The sequence below is a fragment of the Pinus tabuliformis genome, chromosome 3_2 (genome assembly GCF_031772625.1).
Source record: "Pinus tabuliformis cultivar Carrire ecotype Pingquan chromosome 3_2, CPIR1, whole genome shotgun sequence".
In the NCBI taxonomy this organism is placed as follows: domain Eukaryota; kingdom Viridiplantae; phylum Streptophyta; class Pinopsida; order Pinales; family Pinaceae; genus Pinus; species Pinus tabuliformis.
In genome coordinates, this window is record NC_142302.1 from 518,250,261 (window position 1) to 518,266,706 (window position 16,446).

Here is a 16,446-nt window from a genome sequence, read left to right on the forward strand (position 1 = left end):
TTCCTCCAAATTTTTATAGATATACAGAGGCAGATGAAACTTTGGTAAAAATTCGAAGAAACCAACTGCCTAAAGAGGATTGGTGGCAGGCAATGCTGCAAATTTTGCCTCAGTAATCTCAGTTGATCAATCCTAGTCAGCTTCCACTCAGCCAAAAGCAAAAAGCAGAATCTGGACAGCATACAAGGCAGCCAAAAAGGGTGACTCAGCATGAAGACAGCAACAGCAGGCCAAAACATAGGAAATGAGCAAATTTTGGGCAGCACGACTTCAGCCGACTCCATCGGTCACAAAGTCAACATTCTCTGACCATTTTGGACAGCTAATACACTAAGAAGTTACTACAACATTTATTTTCTCAGCTGCAATGCTCCAGGAGTTGGCACAATATTAATGAGCCATTAACTCACCAGCTAGATATTTTCTGATGTAAATTTTGTATATATATACCTCCCCTGGTAGCGTATTTGGGGTTGGTGATTTTCACTCTAAGGCAAATGTATTGTATATTTTCAGATAATCTAATGCAAAAGGCTGGAAAAGCTCAGTGTTTCTTGGATGCTTGATGTCTCAATGATGCTCTGCGTGCTGTTGCAGAATTCCTGTGCTGTCTAATGGAACAATAAGTCTTCTTAATCTATGTTTTATATTCCTATGTTTGTTTGAATCATATGCATGTTTCACCAATCTAATAATAGAGAAAAAGAATAGTACAGGATATGTTTGTATACACCTTGTATTCAATCTCTGTTGTTGAAATGTTTTCTTCAGAATTAATTATGAACATGAATTCTTAATTGCTCATGTTTGTATCAATTCTATATATATGAATGTTATGCAGGAATTCTTCAGTGCTCCTAAGTAATATTCCCACTGTTCTCCATATCAGCTTACTGAAAGATCCTTAGTTGCCTTTCACGCCCTGATTCCATCACATCCATTTACAGATTTAAAAAATTGTTCCTTGGACACTTATCTGGCTCTGCAACATCACTGTTGTATCAACACAGACATATCAAGCAATTAAACATCATTGACTCCATGCCCAATGGCCTAGATCACCCTGTAAACATACATCTGTTTTGACTGAAATCATCATCCAGCAAAATTTAAAACAAAACCTTGAGCATCATAACTAGCCTAAAATATTATAGAAACAAAGTTAAATCATAAAGAGAGAGCCCTCTCTAGTCATAGGTAGGCTAGAACCTGTGACCCAAATATTGGTCAGTGGTTACCTCGGCCGTATTCCCTTGGGAGTCAAAGGGAACAACCTGAGCGTTAACAGGTGGGTTCATTTTTTAACGAGCTTGAACTCTAGGGGAACATATGCTCATTGGTAGGTTTATTTTTTAACGAGATTGAACCATACAATAACATTGTTCATGAGAGTGCAGGTTCATTTTGTAACGAGCTTGAACCTTGCGGAAAGTATGCTCATCTGCCTTTTTATGTAGGCTAGCAATGACCAAACTAAAAAGCTAAAAAAAACGTTAAAGTTAAGGAACTGCTGGGGTTAGGTAGGATGGTTTCATCAACTTGTTTATACAAAACCATTCCTTTGCTTCGTCCGCAGCATAGACGAAGGTGAATGGTGGATCAGACCAATCACCTAACCTCAGGAGTTAAAACTAAAAAGCTAAAAAATGCTAAAAAATGAAATTGGTCATTTTTCACTTACATAAAAAGGTTTGCATTCCCCCAGACATCGAGAAAAGGAGAAACTTTAGTAACCATATGGGAATCACTGTAGTTAAGCAGGATTTTTTTTGTTAACGGTTAGACAAAAACACTTGGCTTTGTCTGCCAATTAGACAAAAGTGAGTGGTGTGTCAGACCAATCACTTAACTTACAGGGAAATTCATATGGTAGGGTGGTTTTGTCCTCATAATAGACAAAACACTTCCTTGGCTTTGTCCAAAGTGCAAACAAAAGTGAATGGTGTTTTAGACCAATCACATAACCTACAGGGAAACCTATCTTTTCAGCTAGGTTCATCCTCCAAAATAAACAAGGGCGCATGCCCCCTAAGCTTCATTACATTCACTAGACTACTTGCGGTAATTAGGTGGATGGAATGAAGGTTCCTTTATAAGATCAAGTGATAGACTCGACTTGGAACTTTGCTCAGCCTTGTTTCATTTTTTTAATGAGCTTGACACAAGACAAGGAACTCTGCTCAGATCCTTGGTTTCATTTTTTAACGAGGTTGACACAAGACTATGAACTATCCTTTGGTGACCTTTGATCACAACTCATAAGGGGTCATGAAGGAAAGATCTGGTTCCAATGCCCCCAGTGCATAATGTACAACATCGCTAAATTGATCATCAGTTGATGTAGGTATGGAACTGGTTGCCACATAATTAATTCGTGGCGGGGATGATACCATTCGTACAAAAGGACCATTTAAGGAAGATGGTTGACTAGGAGCCATATTTGGACTGGGAAATGAAAGCTGGTCAATGGTGACAATCCTGCGTTCATGCGGGAAACAAATCACTCGAAAGAGTGTTGAAACAATAGCTCCCATGTGATAAACATAGTCACGCCCAAGAAGTAAATTGTAATCTAAATGTCCTAGGACTACCATCACGTTCAGGTAAACGATTTTCCTACCAAAGTGATAGGTAACTAAGGAAGGAACCATCGAAGAGGCAGAGTTGGGTTATGGACGGAATCGTTTGCATGTTATCTTCTGCAGATGCCGAGAGCGTTCTGCAGGCTGTGGCTCTGTATTGGGAGGACGTCATCGATGCAAAGCAGATGGAAGCCACCCGTCTCACGGGTGCCGCCGTCACTCAATGTAGCTGTCAGACCAGAGACGGTGAGAAGCCCAGGAAGGTCCTGGTTCGAATCCACGGAGAGGCCGCCAATACGTATTCTGATCGAGAATATGAGATTCGGGCATTTGAGTGCATTTCAAATCTTGGTCAGGGTCCGCGTCTCTTGGGTTACTCCCTTAATAGCCGTATTGAGGTGTTTCTCAACGCAACAGGGGCACTGGATAAGAAGCTCTTTGGGCTTAGAACCCAACTCGGGGGCGGGAAATCATTAGAGCCTGGACTGATTTTCACAAGATCCGCCAATCTGATGAGCGTCAGGCATACCCCTCTTCAGTCATTTCATGCATGCAAAGACAAGGAACTGCATGAGGCAGATCTGCCTTTTCACACAAATGCATGGCCCCAACCTTGTAGATCCAGGCCGGATCTATCCGATCTGCCTAGATCCAGGCAGAAGACAGGTGGAAATCTGCCAGATCCAGAAATCAAATCTGTAAAAAAGGATTCGGACAAGGTAGACTCAGCGGATCTGAAGCAAATTTTTATCAAATCACCAGAAGGCAGACACATTTGTGTGCAGATCTGGAAATGGATGAGTGTATTGGAGTTAAAAAAAGAGATCCAGCACAAACTGGCATTTCCAGTTGCATTACAAAATCTATTATTTTCAGGGCTCTGCCTCCAGGATCAACACACACTCCAGCACTATAGGGTTGCAAAGGACTCAACCATCATCCTCAATCTGCGATTGCGAGGTGGATCCAAGGGAGCTTCCTCAAAATCTACAGGTACTTATCGCGATGCAGCCAAAGGGAAAGAACCTCTAAAGGGGAAAGAATCTACAGCTGCTAATGTACCCCCAGGGCAGTATATCGTGGATCAATCGCCAGAGAGCCCCTCTATCTCCTTGGACTTACCAGAGGTAAATTACATATTCTCAGATCTACAAAAAAATGTTGTTATTTGTAGATTTAACGGCTTCTGGCCTAGAACTGATGCATTATACCAATGGATCCACACGGTTTGGACAAAAAACTGCCAAATACACCTATGCTCTAAGGGTTTCTTCATAGTAATTTTCCACTTAGAAGAAGAAAAGGAAAAAATTCTCAATCAAGGGCCATGGTTCTGGGGCAGTGCTGGACTTTTTGTTACTCCATGGTTCCCGGAGTTTGATGCCAACACTATGGTGGTATCAAGGATGCCAGTATGGGTTAGGCTGCATAACCTCCCGTTACATTTCTGGCATGCCAAGGCCTTAACAGTTATTGGGAATACCCTCGGGAAAATGTTAAAGATTGATGCAACGAGACATATAAAGGGAATTTTTACTTTTGCTAGAATATGTGTAGAGGTAGATCTTAGCCAAGGATTACCTGAAAGTATAATTATGAATTTTAACAATTCACAGTGGAAACAATCTTTGGACTATGAGAATACAGCTTTCAGATGCAGGGGATGTCAACAAACAGGTCATCTTTACAATGCATGTAAAAGTCTCAACAAGAGCAAACCACAACAAAGGAAGCACAAAGGATGGCAGAATATAGATGATGTCGTAAAGAAGAGAGATCCTGAAAAGAAAGCCCCTCCGATATCAGAAGACGAAGAAACAGAAGCTGAAGAGGATGACACCATCATAGAAGAAGCTGAAACAGGGAATCAGAAGGAAACCACATCAGACAACAAGGCTCCACAGTTTCACCCAAATCAGGCAGAGAAGACAAATGACGACCAGATCATGGGAGGGATAAAGCGACACCATCAATCAGACACATCAGATTCAGACAAGGAATCAGGCTCGCAAAAAGCTGAAACACAGTTAGTCATAGCCTCGATTGAGCCCACCCAAGGAGAGTGGTGCAAGGTCGAAAAGAAAAAAGGAAGAAAAACCTGAAGTAATTCAGTTTTTCTTGCCTCCATTACTATCCCTCTCTGTCTCTCTATTCTTTTCTCATCATTCTTTGCACGTTAGTCAGTTAACGTTGCGTCGGGTGCCATGGCACTGGAGCCCATAGGGCAGCTTATGGAAATGCATCATGCATCTGCAATTGTAACCTTTCATTTTTTAAATAAAAGGTTACATCTTTTTCCACTGGAAAAAACTAAGGAAGGAACCCTAATGATCAACTAGTTCCTTTGTTAAAACCCAACAAATTCTGTGTAATAGGCACAAGCAGTGGCGAACCGAGCGCTTGCCAAGCAGTTGAGGAAAGGATACTCACTGATGCACCTTCATCTATAATAGTGCCAAATACAATCATATTACATACTTGTACTATGATTTAGAAAGGCAGATAAGAAGGAAGGCGATATCCTGCCAGTGGATTCCAATCAAAGGAAGTGACTAGACTGCTTGGAGGGGGTGCCGTAGAAACGGGAGAATTAACCCCTTGAGTTACGAGAATTGGAGGATTTTCCTCTTGTTTGGGTGGAATAGGTGGACTGACCCCAAGCTCATTTGAATCTGAGGAAACAAAAAGAACTTGAGAGGTATCTTTTTCACTCTCTTCGTGAAAGGTCTGATCAACTGAAGGTGAAATGGGGTCAACTGTTACCTCGACCTATTGATTTTGGTCGGGTATAGACTCATAAGATTCACTTTCAGAGAGAGTGGTTTCAACTGACAGTTGATTTTGGTCAGTTATCTCATCAACTAGTGAAGGATTTAGAGATAGTTGAGATTGAAGTCGCTGCGATGAAGCAGGATGGTTATCTAACACTTTTTTGGCTTCATCCAGATAGGGACAAAGGTGAAAGGGGTGTATACCTTCACATAACCTACATGGAACTTTGACCTTTCTTTTTTGTCCATGAACTTCACTATTACTAGTTGATGGAGTGTTACCAACATGATCATCAGAGGTTGATGACACCGGATTGTGCAAACGAGAAGACCATTCTTTCAAGATCTGAGTAAAATAAGGACAATTTCGATGAAAATGGTCTTTGGCACAAATTATGCATGGATATTTGACTTTGTGTGGCTTAACGGAAGGATTTTCATTAGATGTTGCATTCGAAGCAATGGTTTCTTGGTTGCCCCCTTGTTGAGTTGGCTTCTTCTTCTTCTTCTTAGCCACCTAGTTACTAGTACCAATACTTTCACCAAGTGAAGAGGAAGAGGGGGAGGGAGAGACAAACGAGGAAGAAGGCAAAGGGTCAACTGGAGGTTGATTTAATTGTGGAGGAATAATGGTATTTTGAATGACAGAGGTTGAGAATAGCCATACTGGCAGGCCAATTGTAATTTCTGTAAGGGACAATGTAGCCATCTGAGGAGCACCAATATCTCCCCAAGAAGAAAATGGACTAGGATCCCCCTCAAGAGGGATTCCATGATTGGTGTACTCCATTATCTCAACCTAAGATCAATGAAGGAATAGGGATGTTATTCCGAATTAAATAAATTTTAATGACGATTTGACACAACTTTGCTTTTTCAATTTTTAAGAGTCGAGAAAAAACTAAAGATGACTCTAGTCCCCTTCGATTTTTAATGAGCCTGAAGTGGCAAGTGCTCAGATGGACCTTTTCTTTTAAGGAGTCGAAAAGGAATGAAAGTGACTACTCTGGAGATCTAGATAGAGGGATTACCAAATCAATCACAAAACTACAAAATACACCTTGGTGATAAATTAAAGAGAAATTACCAAGGACTTATGTACGGCAGTCAATCTTCCCGAATGTTGTGTTCAATGCATTGTGATTGATAGGACGGCAGACACAGATTCCTATGGATAAAGGATATAAGCCTATTGTGGTCTCTGTTACACTAAAAAATGTCACCTTGACTACTTACAGTTAGTATGGCTCAAATCAACAGTCATGCTACCCTCTTAGGCAAGTCTCATGCCTCTGTTATCCATCTCAAACTCAAAAAGAGAGAGAAGTCTTGTAAAAACTATTTTATCTCTGGGGTCGCAGTTTCTCTCTAGCCTTACCTGCGGGGACGCTGACCATGTTCACAAAATGCGTCCATGGACGCTCTGTATGTTAAGGGACAGGTGCGTCCCTCTGTAAAAGGCAAAATGCGCGAGTTTTATCTTGAAAAAGTTACTTGTGGTTACTTCTAGAACATTCTAGAGGTCGGTTTGATGAAATGGATGCGCCTCCAGTTGGTTCATGTATCTCTATTAAGGGGAACTTATCCCATCAATAAGGGAGCTATCCCACCCAAAGAGGGGGATGATCCCATTGATAGTGGACCTGAATAACCTCTTTACAGCACTATAAATAAAGACATTGAGCCAGAGGAGAAGAGGTTGGAGCTATACATTTTCTTTGGGTAAATGCTGCAGGATTTAGGTCTTCCATTAGAGCCTTTGTGAGGAGAGATTGTCTTCACTTGATTCTACTTGGAGAGGGTGAGCTTTGTCAAAGTAGAGGAAAACCCTTGATGGACCCTGGGAGGAACTTGCACAACACCAAGGCCAGGTTGTAAGAGTTTCTTTGTTTCGTTATTAATACAAACTGGTTTATTTTTCTCAATAGCTTGTGTTAATGAGTTATTTCATGTGTTCCTTGGTCTGCATGTTGAATATATGTTTTATTATATGAAATGCAAGTGCTTGGTAATTGTTTGATTGTTTTGTGGTTGCAGAAATGACTTGAAGAGAGGAGCTCATCCGGATCGTCAAGAACGACTTCAACAACAGCGTTTTGGAATAAGGTAAGCCTAAACACTTGTAGTTTTCATGTTGAAAAAGGTGTATTTAGAGAAAGATCACTCCATTTTGTCTTGTTTGTCATTAGAATGTCTTAGACTTCTAGGAAGGTCAGCTGTGTCCGCACCCTTGACCAATTCCGTGTGACAAATTGGCGACTCCGCTGGGGAATCCATTAATGAGAGAGTCTTTTCCTTTATATGAACTTTGCTTTGAGAAAATCATTTTTATTTTCTGGTTTTTGACTGTGAGAATTAGTATTTGGGTGGCTTAGCTTTAGATTTAGTTAGATTTGGTTTTTCTTCATTTTTCCAGAAGGACGCACCCTCTGAGTACTGTACAGTGCGTCTTTGGACGCGCTGTTGCCATTTGCACAGAGCGGGCCCGCACCTGTGATAACGGGTGGCCTGCGTCTTCTTGTAAAATTTAAGAAAATTCCATTTTTGCTTTAAATTGCTTTTAGATTTTGATTTTCCTTAGTATTTTCTGCCTAGATCCTTTAGTACCCTGTCAAGAATTTTCACCTGAACTTGTTTTGTGAGCTTTGAGTGTTTTTAGTGGTTTTCAACGAAGTTTAGACCTAGGGTTTGATTTTTGGATAGGTTTTGTAGTGACTTTGATAGTAGAAAGTTGTCCAACCTAGATCTCTCTGGTTAGTCAACCTTCTTAGAAGTCGGGCCTATCGTAAAGTCTCCTTGTGTGAGCAGCTTGCCATTTAAGTTGTTTTGGGTCAAATTTCGAATTGCTTGTTTATAAAGTATTGATTTCCATTTTACAAAAAGAACAAAAAGATTAGAGTTTTGTTTTGGCTAGTTTTTGGTTCTGCAATAAGCTAGTCCTTGATTTGATTGTGATCAAGTAAAACACCTTAGAATAATCATTGTTAGTTTTGGCCTCGTTAAACTTGCTTAGAATAAATTTGCTTTTAGTTTGCTTATGAGTGGATTTTCATAGATTTTAATAGTTGTTAAGATTGATTTTTGGTTATATTAGATTTATTTGCTTTATTAAAAGAAAAATACAAAAACATCTTCTTTAAAAGTCTTGTTTCAAGTAGCTTTTTGTTTTTGAAAGAAGAAAAGAGTTTTTTCGTGCATGTAAAGAGAGGTTATGTTTTTATGCTTGGAAAAGAAAAACGAATTGTTTCTTTGATTGTCTTCAATTAAGAAGTTGCTTTTATAAAGATTGCATTCTCTCAACTTTTTAGTTAAGCAATTCATCGAAAAAGTAAAGTAGTGGATAAATCATTCTAGGTGCATTTTGTAGTGGTTTCGAGTCGAGTCAACACACCACTGGTTTCACTTCCATCACCTTTTGACTTAAGAAACAACCTTAAAAGTAACGCTTAAATTAAAATCAATCTAGTAATCTTTATTTTTCTAGGGCTCTGAAACACCAACATAGCTTAGGCTAGGGTCTTGGAGTAGGTGAGTACTTAACTCTCCAAGACTACAAAACCAAACAGATAGTTTATCTTGAGTAAATTAAATCCAATTGTTTCAGTTACTCTGGGAAAGCTCCTCTTAAAGGAGAAGCACGAGCTCATGTCCGAACCAGTGAGGGGATCATTCCTCCCTCGTTGGGAACGACGCCAGACAGTACGTATTACAAACGGTAAACCTCGGATTAACCATTGTCGAGGAGCCAGGGGTCACTTATCGGTAAACCTTGGATTGTTGTCAAGGAGCCGGTAAGGGGATTGGAGCTTGTTACTCTGCCCTTGCGTGCTGTCGGAGTTTAGACTGTTCCCCCAGGTGTAATTGTTGTGATTGGTAACTTTAGTGACCATAATCTTAGGGATCTACCGAGGTGACGGTGGAGGGAAGGTCCCACTGTACCTGGAGCAGACGTCGGTTATACTCACTTGGATTTTTCGGGGGTTCACTTCACTTCGAGACGGTTAAAGTGGAGGAACTTGTGCTGGTCTATTCATTAAGCAGGTTGCCGGGGTAACTGTTCCACCGCCATTTCTGTACTGAATCCTGCGAGGTTGGGCCTAATCACCAACTAACGCTTTTGGTCCGGAAGACTACTGTTTGTGTGTGCTTTGACGCTCTAGATTATTTAGGCGTGTGCTTCAAATTTGTTTGCTTCTTTAGAAGACTTTAGGTGGTTTGATTTGAAATTTTTACTTTGTTTTCGTGTGTTGTAGTTAAAAATCTTTAATTGTGGCGGAATTACCGAGAAGTCCCGTCGAATTGCGGGCCAGTCTCCTGAAGTTGTTTCTGTGGCCGAATTGTTGAGAAGATCCCGTAGACTTAGGGGATCCCCTCCTCGAGACGACCCAGGTAATCTAGAAGGGTTAAAGGTCCTTGTAACTCCTCCTAGTGACAGTAGAGTAGGTTCACCTGAAGAAGGAGAATCTTCCTTGGTAGTCCATCCAGATTACCAAAGTTTAGAAACAGGTTACAATCCCAAAGCTGTTACAGTTTCCGAGCTTGCTGGTAGTTTTTCATCTGCCAGTGAAACAGGCGAAGAACCTGAAATTTCCGAACCTGTTACTCCAACTCCTAGTGTTCCTGATTCACCAAGAATAGAAAGAATTATCACCGAAAATCTTCCTGTTGGATTAATTTCTATAGAAGAACTTGTTCCAGAGGAAGAAACAGGCGTTTCTGATTCTGAAGATCTAATTACCCTTGATCTAAGGGAGCGTGAATCCATCTTTTACAGTCCTCCTAGGAGTGAATCTTGGTACCTTGCATTAACCAATTTTTTAGACAACTCAGTAGGTTTTTCTACACCTCGTACTCCTTTTCCACCTAGAGGAATTCATTCTCCTGTAAATATGTCTGGTCAGTCATCTGTGTTTTCACAAAGTCCCGAATCATTTTTACATGGCGGTCCTTCTGTTCCTACTGGGTATCAATCACTTTCTGGTACCTTTGCGGGAGCATCTCCTCAACCCATTGATCATGGGTTATTAGTTGGAAACAGTGGTAATGTACCATTGAGTATAGGTGACATTTATATGATGTCAGGTTCAACTCCCATTAACCAACCTCAAGGTGGCCAATTACCGCCTGGGGGGCAACCTTCGTTAATGCCTGGGGGGCAACCTCAAGGTACTTCATTCGTGACTGGGGGGCAACCTCAAGGGTATCAACCCCAAGGGTATCAACCCCAGCCTCAATATGTACCCCAAAGTCAACCTCAGTATCAATATCAACCTCAAGGATGGCAACCTCAAGGATGGCAACCCCAAGGGTATCAACCCCAAGGGTATCAACCTCAAGGATACCAACCCCAAGGTCAAGGTCAACCCCAGTACTCGTATTTACCTCAAGGTTATCAACCTACGGGTCAATACCCTGGTCAAGGTTATCAACCACCTCAAGGGCAATCATATGGGACTGCACCTTACAGTTATCAACCCTATCCTCAATACGGCTATGGATCTCAGTATCCTCAACCTGTTACGAGTCAATACCCTGGAATTTTAACATGGGATCCATCACAGGGTCAACAGATGTCGCAACCAAGTATACAGTCGGTACCTCAAGCAGGACAACCTGCAGTTCCTGGTCCACCCCAGCAACCGCAACCTGTCCAGTCAAGTGTTCAGACCCCTGTAACTTCCGTAGTTACTCAGCCGCCAATTGCACCTGGTACTCCACCTCACACGGCTACAGCAACTACCGCTTCATCTACCATGCTTACTTCTGGAGTATCGGCAGCTCCGGTTTCTACTGTCCCTGTAAACCACTCCTCAGACATCTGTAACCGTTGTCTGGACCTACGGTTCAAACCACAGTCCAGATGCCTGCAGGCCAACCTGGTACAAGTACGGTTGTTACTACTCAACCTCAATTTGTTCAACCTCCGTACCAGGGACAGTATCAACCTGGGCAAGCTGCCCAACAACCGGTTTACCAGTATCAACCGTATCCTGGGTACACTTATCAACAACCTCAGCAACCCCAGTACGGTCCGGTTAATCCTGGTTTTCCAGGAGGATATAATATCCCAAATGCGACTCCTGTTCCTAGTTATCCTGGATATCTTCCTCCTGGGGCTGGTATTGTGACTCAGAGTTTTAGAGATCCTAACCGGCAGTTACCGTTTATTGCGACTTTAGATTTACCCGACTTGACGCGCCTAACGAACGATCCAATTCAATATCTTCAGTTCTGGCCGCCAATGCCAAATAAGTTGCCCAGCGATATACCCAAGTTCGAAGGTAAGTCTGGAGAGGATCCGTCTAATCACGTGATGACTTACCACCTCTGGTGTGCTCAAATTCCATCTCAGATGATTCCATCCGCTTACGTCTTTTCCAGCGTACACTCATTGGTCTCGCAGCCAAGTGGTACATTGAGTTACCACGGGCCTCTTTTTACAACTTTAGCCAGTTAGCTACCTCGTTCTTAACTCATTTTCAGTTACCAGTCAGATACGATAATGGTACAGAATTATTAACTTCGCTAAAACAATCGACATCCACGTACATTTCTGATCACATCCATGAGTGGAGACGTCGAAGAAGATTAGTGAAAGTTTTTATCCCAGACCAAATCTTAGCTGAATGGTTTGTCAAATCATTATTACCAAGAATTACTGAAGATGTAGCTAAGGCCGGAGTAGTTACTGAGGAGCAAGTCATTGCTCAGGCACAATACCTTGACTTAGTTTACACTCAGTCGGGTACGTTACACGAGAAAATCCGGATCTTCCAAAGTCAAACCAAATCGCTGCTGCTCCTTCGGGATCTCATGCCGCTGATGGTATGATTGGTATCGTGACTACAAAGAGCAAGAAGAAGTCTTCCAAGGCTTCAACTACTCCAATTATCACTTTGCCTGATTCTCCGACAGGAGAGTCTTCTCCTGAACTCACCGCCGACATTCACGCTGTAGAGTCATCTACGGCCAAACCAAAAAACGGTGGAAAGAAGAAAGGAAAGAAGAGGGCCAAAGCAGACAAGGCTCCAAAGGAGAAAACGGAAAAGTCGGAAACCAATGACGAAAAACGCAAACCTCGATATCCTTGTCTCATTTGTGAAGAAGATCATTTTACGAGAGACTGCCCTCATCGGGTCGAGGTAGTGAAAATAGTCAAAGGTCTCTCCCACTCCTGCTGTGTTAAAAAATCCATTTCCAGAGCAGGAGAATAAGATAGGTTCTTCTTCGAATGCCAGTGAAGAACCCATTTTGATGATGTCTCATGTCAGGATTGTGACTCGATCGCAAGATTCTGGCAGTAAGGCTCCTGTTGATGGTAAGGAAGCAGAATCCTCTCACTCTAACCCATCAACCTCAGCTCCTGGTTCCGATCCACTACAGATCGAAAAACCTAACCCAGACTTAGTGATTAAGCCGCCCGCCAAGGGTGTACTTCGAAGGTCTGCTTTCAATCCACATGCGAGGGCAGCCCAGAATTACAACATTGTTGAGACTTTAGCTGTTTCACCTTCAGCAATGTCGGCACTCGAAGTGCTGCAATCATGTCCAGCGCAACGAAAATTGCTTTTGTCGGCTATCGGAGCTGTCGATGTTCAGGACCCGAACCTAATGATCTTTGATCTAGAAAATAGTACACCGCGTCTCCCCCATCAAATGGCTTTCCAAATCCCAGTGATAGTCAAAAACAGGCCTATTCATCGGACTGTGATTGATGAGGGAGCTTCTACGTGTATTATGTCGATTCAATGTTGGAGATCGCTTGGTTCTCCTTCATTGAACCAATCCCCCACCATCCTTAAGGCCTTTGATGGCCGTGGGTTCCGTCCGTTTGGTATTCTACAAGAATTGCCTATAGGGGTCGAAGGTAAAACCGTTAGTCTGGATGTGGAAGTGGTTGATGCCCCTCTAGACTACAACCTTCTTTTGGGTCGAAGTTGGTCATATGCTATGACAGCGGTCGTTTCATCGGTCTTCAGAGTCATTAAGTTTCCACATAACGGTAAGATCGTGACTATTGATCAGCTGACATACTTTTCATCCGATCCAACCTCTTCAGAAGTATTCAACATGTTGGTAAAACGACAATCCCTTATAGGGACATTGGTGTAGGTTTAGTTAAGGATTCCGGTTTACTGGGAACTTTTCCTCTCCCTCCACTCACGTAGACCCTTCGTTTGCAACGATTCATATGATCACGTCAGAAAACATTATTTATGATGATCCTTGGTATGTTCCATCTGACTCTGAGCTAGATTCGTTCGGTGATGTTATGCCGTTGAGTCCGTATGAGATTGCTTATGAAGCTCTTATGTCTTTTACCGATTTTCATTCAACCGAAACCGACCAAATGAATGTGGTCAGTGAAGAGTCACTTTTCACCTCACCCTTAGAACGGATAACGTTTCCCGAAGAAGTGTCATCTGACGAACAACTTCGCGAAATCCTAAGTGTAGATGATCTACCATGGGAAGATCTCCATCACAGATCTTCGTTTTTACCTAAGGGCGATGCATTTGAAAATGATTTTTCATCTATCTTTACCGCTGAATATGTCAAAGACGCTCAGGATCCAACGAAACATTCTAATTCAGAGCTGAATTTAGGGAATATTTCTCGTACTATTCCCATTGATATTTCAGTGAAGTCCGGAATCGAGGAGAACATTCATATAGGTGCCGCATGTACTGAAGAAGAAATCCAAACTTACAAGGCCCTATTCCAAGAATTCCGCGACGTGTTTGCCTGGTCTTACGAGAAATGCCGGAATTGATCCTGCCATTTTTATTCATGAAATAAAAACCTACCCGGATGCTAAACCCATTCAGCAACGGTTGCATCAGATTCACCCTCGAAAAGCGGCTGCGATTAAAGCAGAAGTCGAAAAGCTGTTGAAAGCAGGTTTCATTTATCCGATCCCGTTAACGGATTGGTATCGAATATTGTTCCCGTCAATAAAAAACAAGGAACAATAAGAATCTGTATCGACTATAGGGATATCAATCGAGCTTGTCCAAAAGACAACTATCCTACTCCTACGCCTTATATCGATCAAATTATTGATGATTGTGCGGAAGTGAGATGTTTTCCTTCATGGATGGCTTCTCAGGCTATAATCAAATCAATATTCTACCTGCCGACCAACCAAAAACGGCATTCATTTGTCCATGGGGGACATTTGCTTATTGCAAGTTACCTTTTGGGCTTAAGAATGCCGGGCCACTTTTCAACGGGCGATGTCTTATGCATTTCATGACATCAAGCACATTGTGCAACCCTATCTCGATGATTTGCCTGCTCATTCTTTACACGAGCTGATCACCTTGTCCACCTACGAGCAATCTTTATGAGGTGTAGGCATTATCGAATTCGTTGAATCCCCACAAGTGTGTTTTCTGTATAGAACAGGTCGATTGCTGGGATTTGTTGTTTCAAAAGCCGGCATTCGCGTCGATCCCTCGAAAGTCGAGGCTATCATCAAATTGCCTCCTCCTTCGAGTTTGCGCCAACTCCAAAGTTGCAAGGGAAAGCGAACTTTTTACGCCGATTCATCCCAAACTACGCCGAGGTCACTAAAGGTTTTACACGGTTGTTGAAACAGAACGCACAATTCTTTTGGGACGAGATTGCCCAACAATCTTTTGATGCACTTAAACACGCTTGACCCATGCATCGTTATTGCATCCTCCCAACTACAACCAAGACTACTTCTTATACCTCGCAGCTTCGCATTCCACCATTGGAATGGTGTTAGTTCAAGAAGATGAATTCAAGAGCAGAGCATGTGATATATTATCTTAGTAGAACCTTAAATCCCACTGAGTTAAAATATTCGCATGTGGAGAAATTGGCCCTGGCAGCCGTTCAAGCTGTCCAGCGTTTTCGTCACTACATTCTTCTCCGCAAAAACTACGGTTATTTCGGATTGCAACCCTATGATTTATATTTTGACAAAACAACTGCTAGGGGGCAAGTACTCTAAATGGATTGTTATCCTGCAAGAGTTCGACTTGGAGTTCGAGAAGTCCAAGTCTAAGAAATCTTTAGTTTTTGCGGAATTGATGTGTGATTTCCCGAGTGCTGACACAGAGACTGTGGCAGAGGAGTCCATTGCGGACGAATCTTTGTTTCTTATTAGCACTTTAGATCCGTGGTATGGGGATATAATCATCTATCTCCAAACCCAAACCTTTCGGCCTGAAGCTTCCAAGGAAGACCGTCGAAAAATTCGGTTTCGATCCCAGCAATACAGAATTATTGGAGATACACTTTATCGCCTGGGGGCAGACTTAGTTTTTCGACGTTGTTTAACTCACGAAGAGGCTGAGAGAGTTTTGAATGATTATCACTCTGGAGCATGTGGCGGTCATATGTCTGGGTATGCCACAGCTCAGAAGGTGTTGCGCGCTGGCTATTTCTGGCTGTCTATGTTTAAAGATTGTATCCTTGCCGTCAGAAAATGCCACAACTGTCAAGTGTTTGATCGAAAGATGCGCGCTCCACCTGCTCCTCTCCACCCTATAATTGCCGCTGGTCCATTCGCCAAATGGGGCATTGACTTTATTACTTGTAACCCTCACTCGCCGGGGGGCATGCGTATATCATCCTCGCGGTTGATTATTTTACAAAATGGGCCGAGGCGATGCCTACATTCGACGCAAGCGGCAAGACAGCTGCAGTTTTCGTATTCAATCATATCATAACTAGGTTTGGTGTCCCACAAGCAATCATTACTGACCATGGGAGCCATTTTCGAAACGTCATGATGACTGAGCTTACAAGCCAGCTTGGTTTGCGCCACGATAGCTCTACTCCTTATTATCCGCAAGCCAACGGTTTGGTTGAGTCAATCAACAAAGTTCTAGTCATCATGATTTGACGGATCATGGTATCCATCGAACGAATTGGCATAACATGTTAATTTCGGCGCTATGGGCATATCGAACTTCAGTGAAAAATTCAAACAGGTTTCACCTTTCCAGCTAGTTTATGGCTTAGAAGCTGTGTTACCCTATTGAATGCGAAATCCCATCACTTCAATGGCTTCGAATTACTTCCAGCTACTTCCGAAGAGGAGAAACGGTTATTATTAC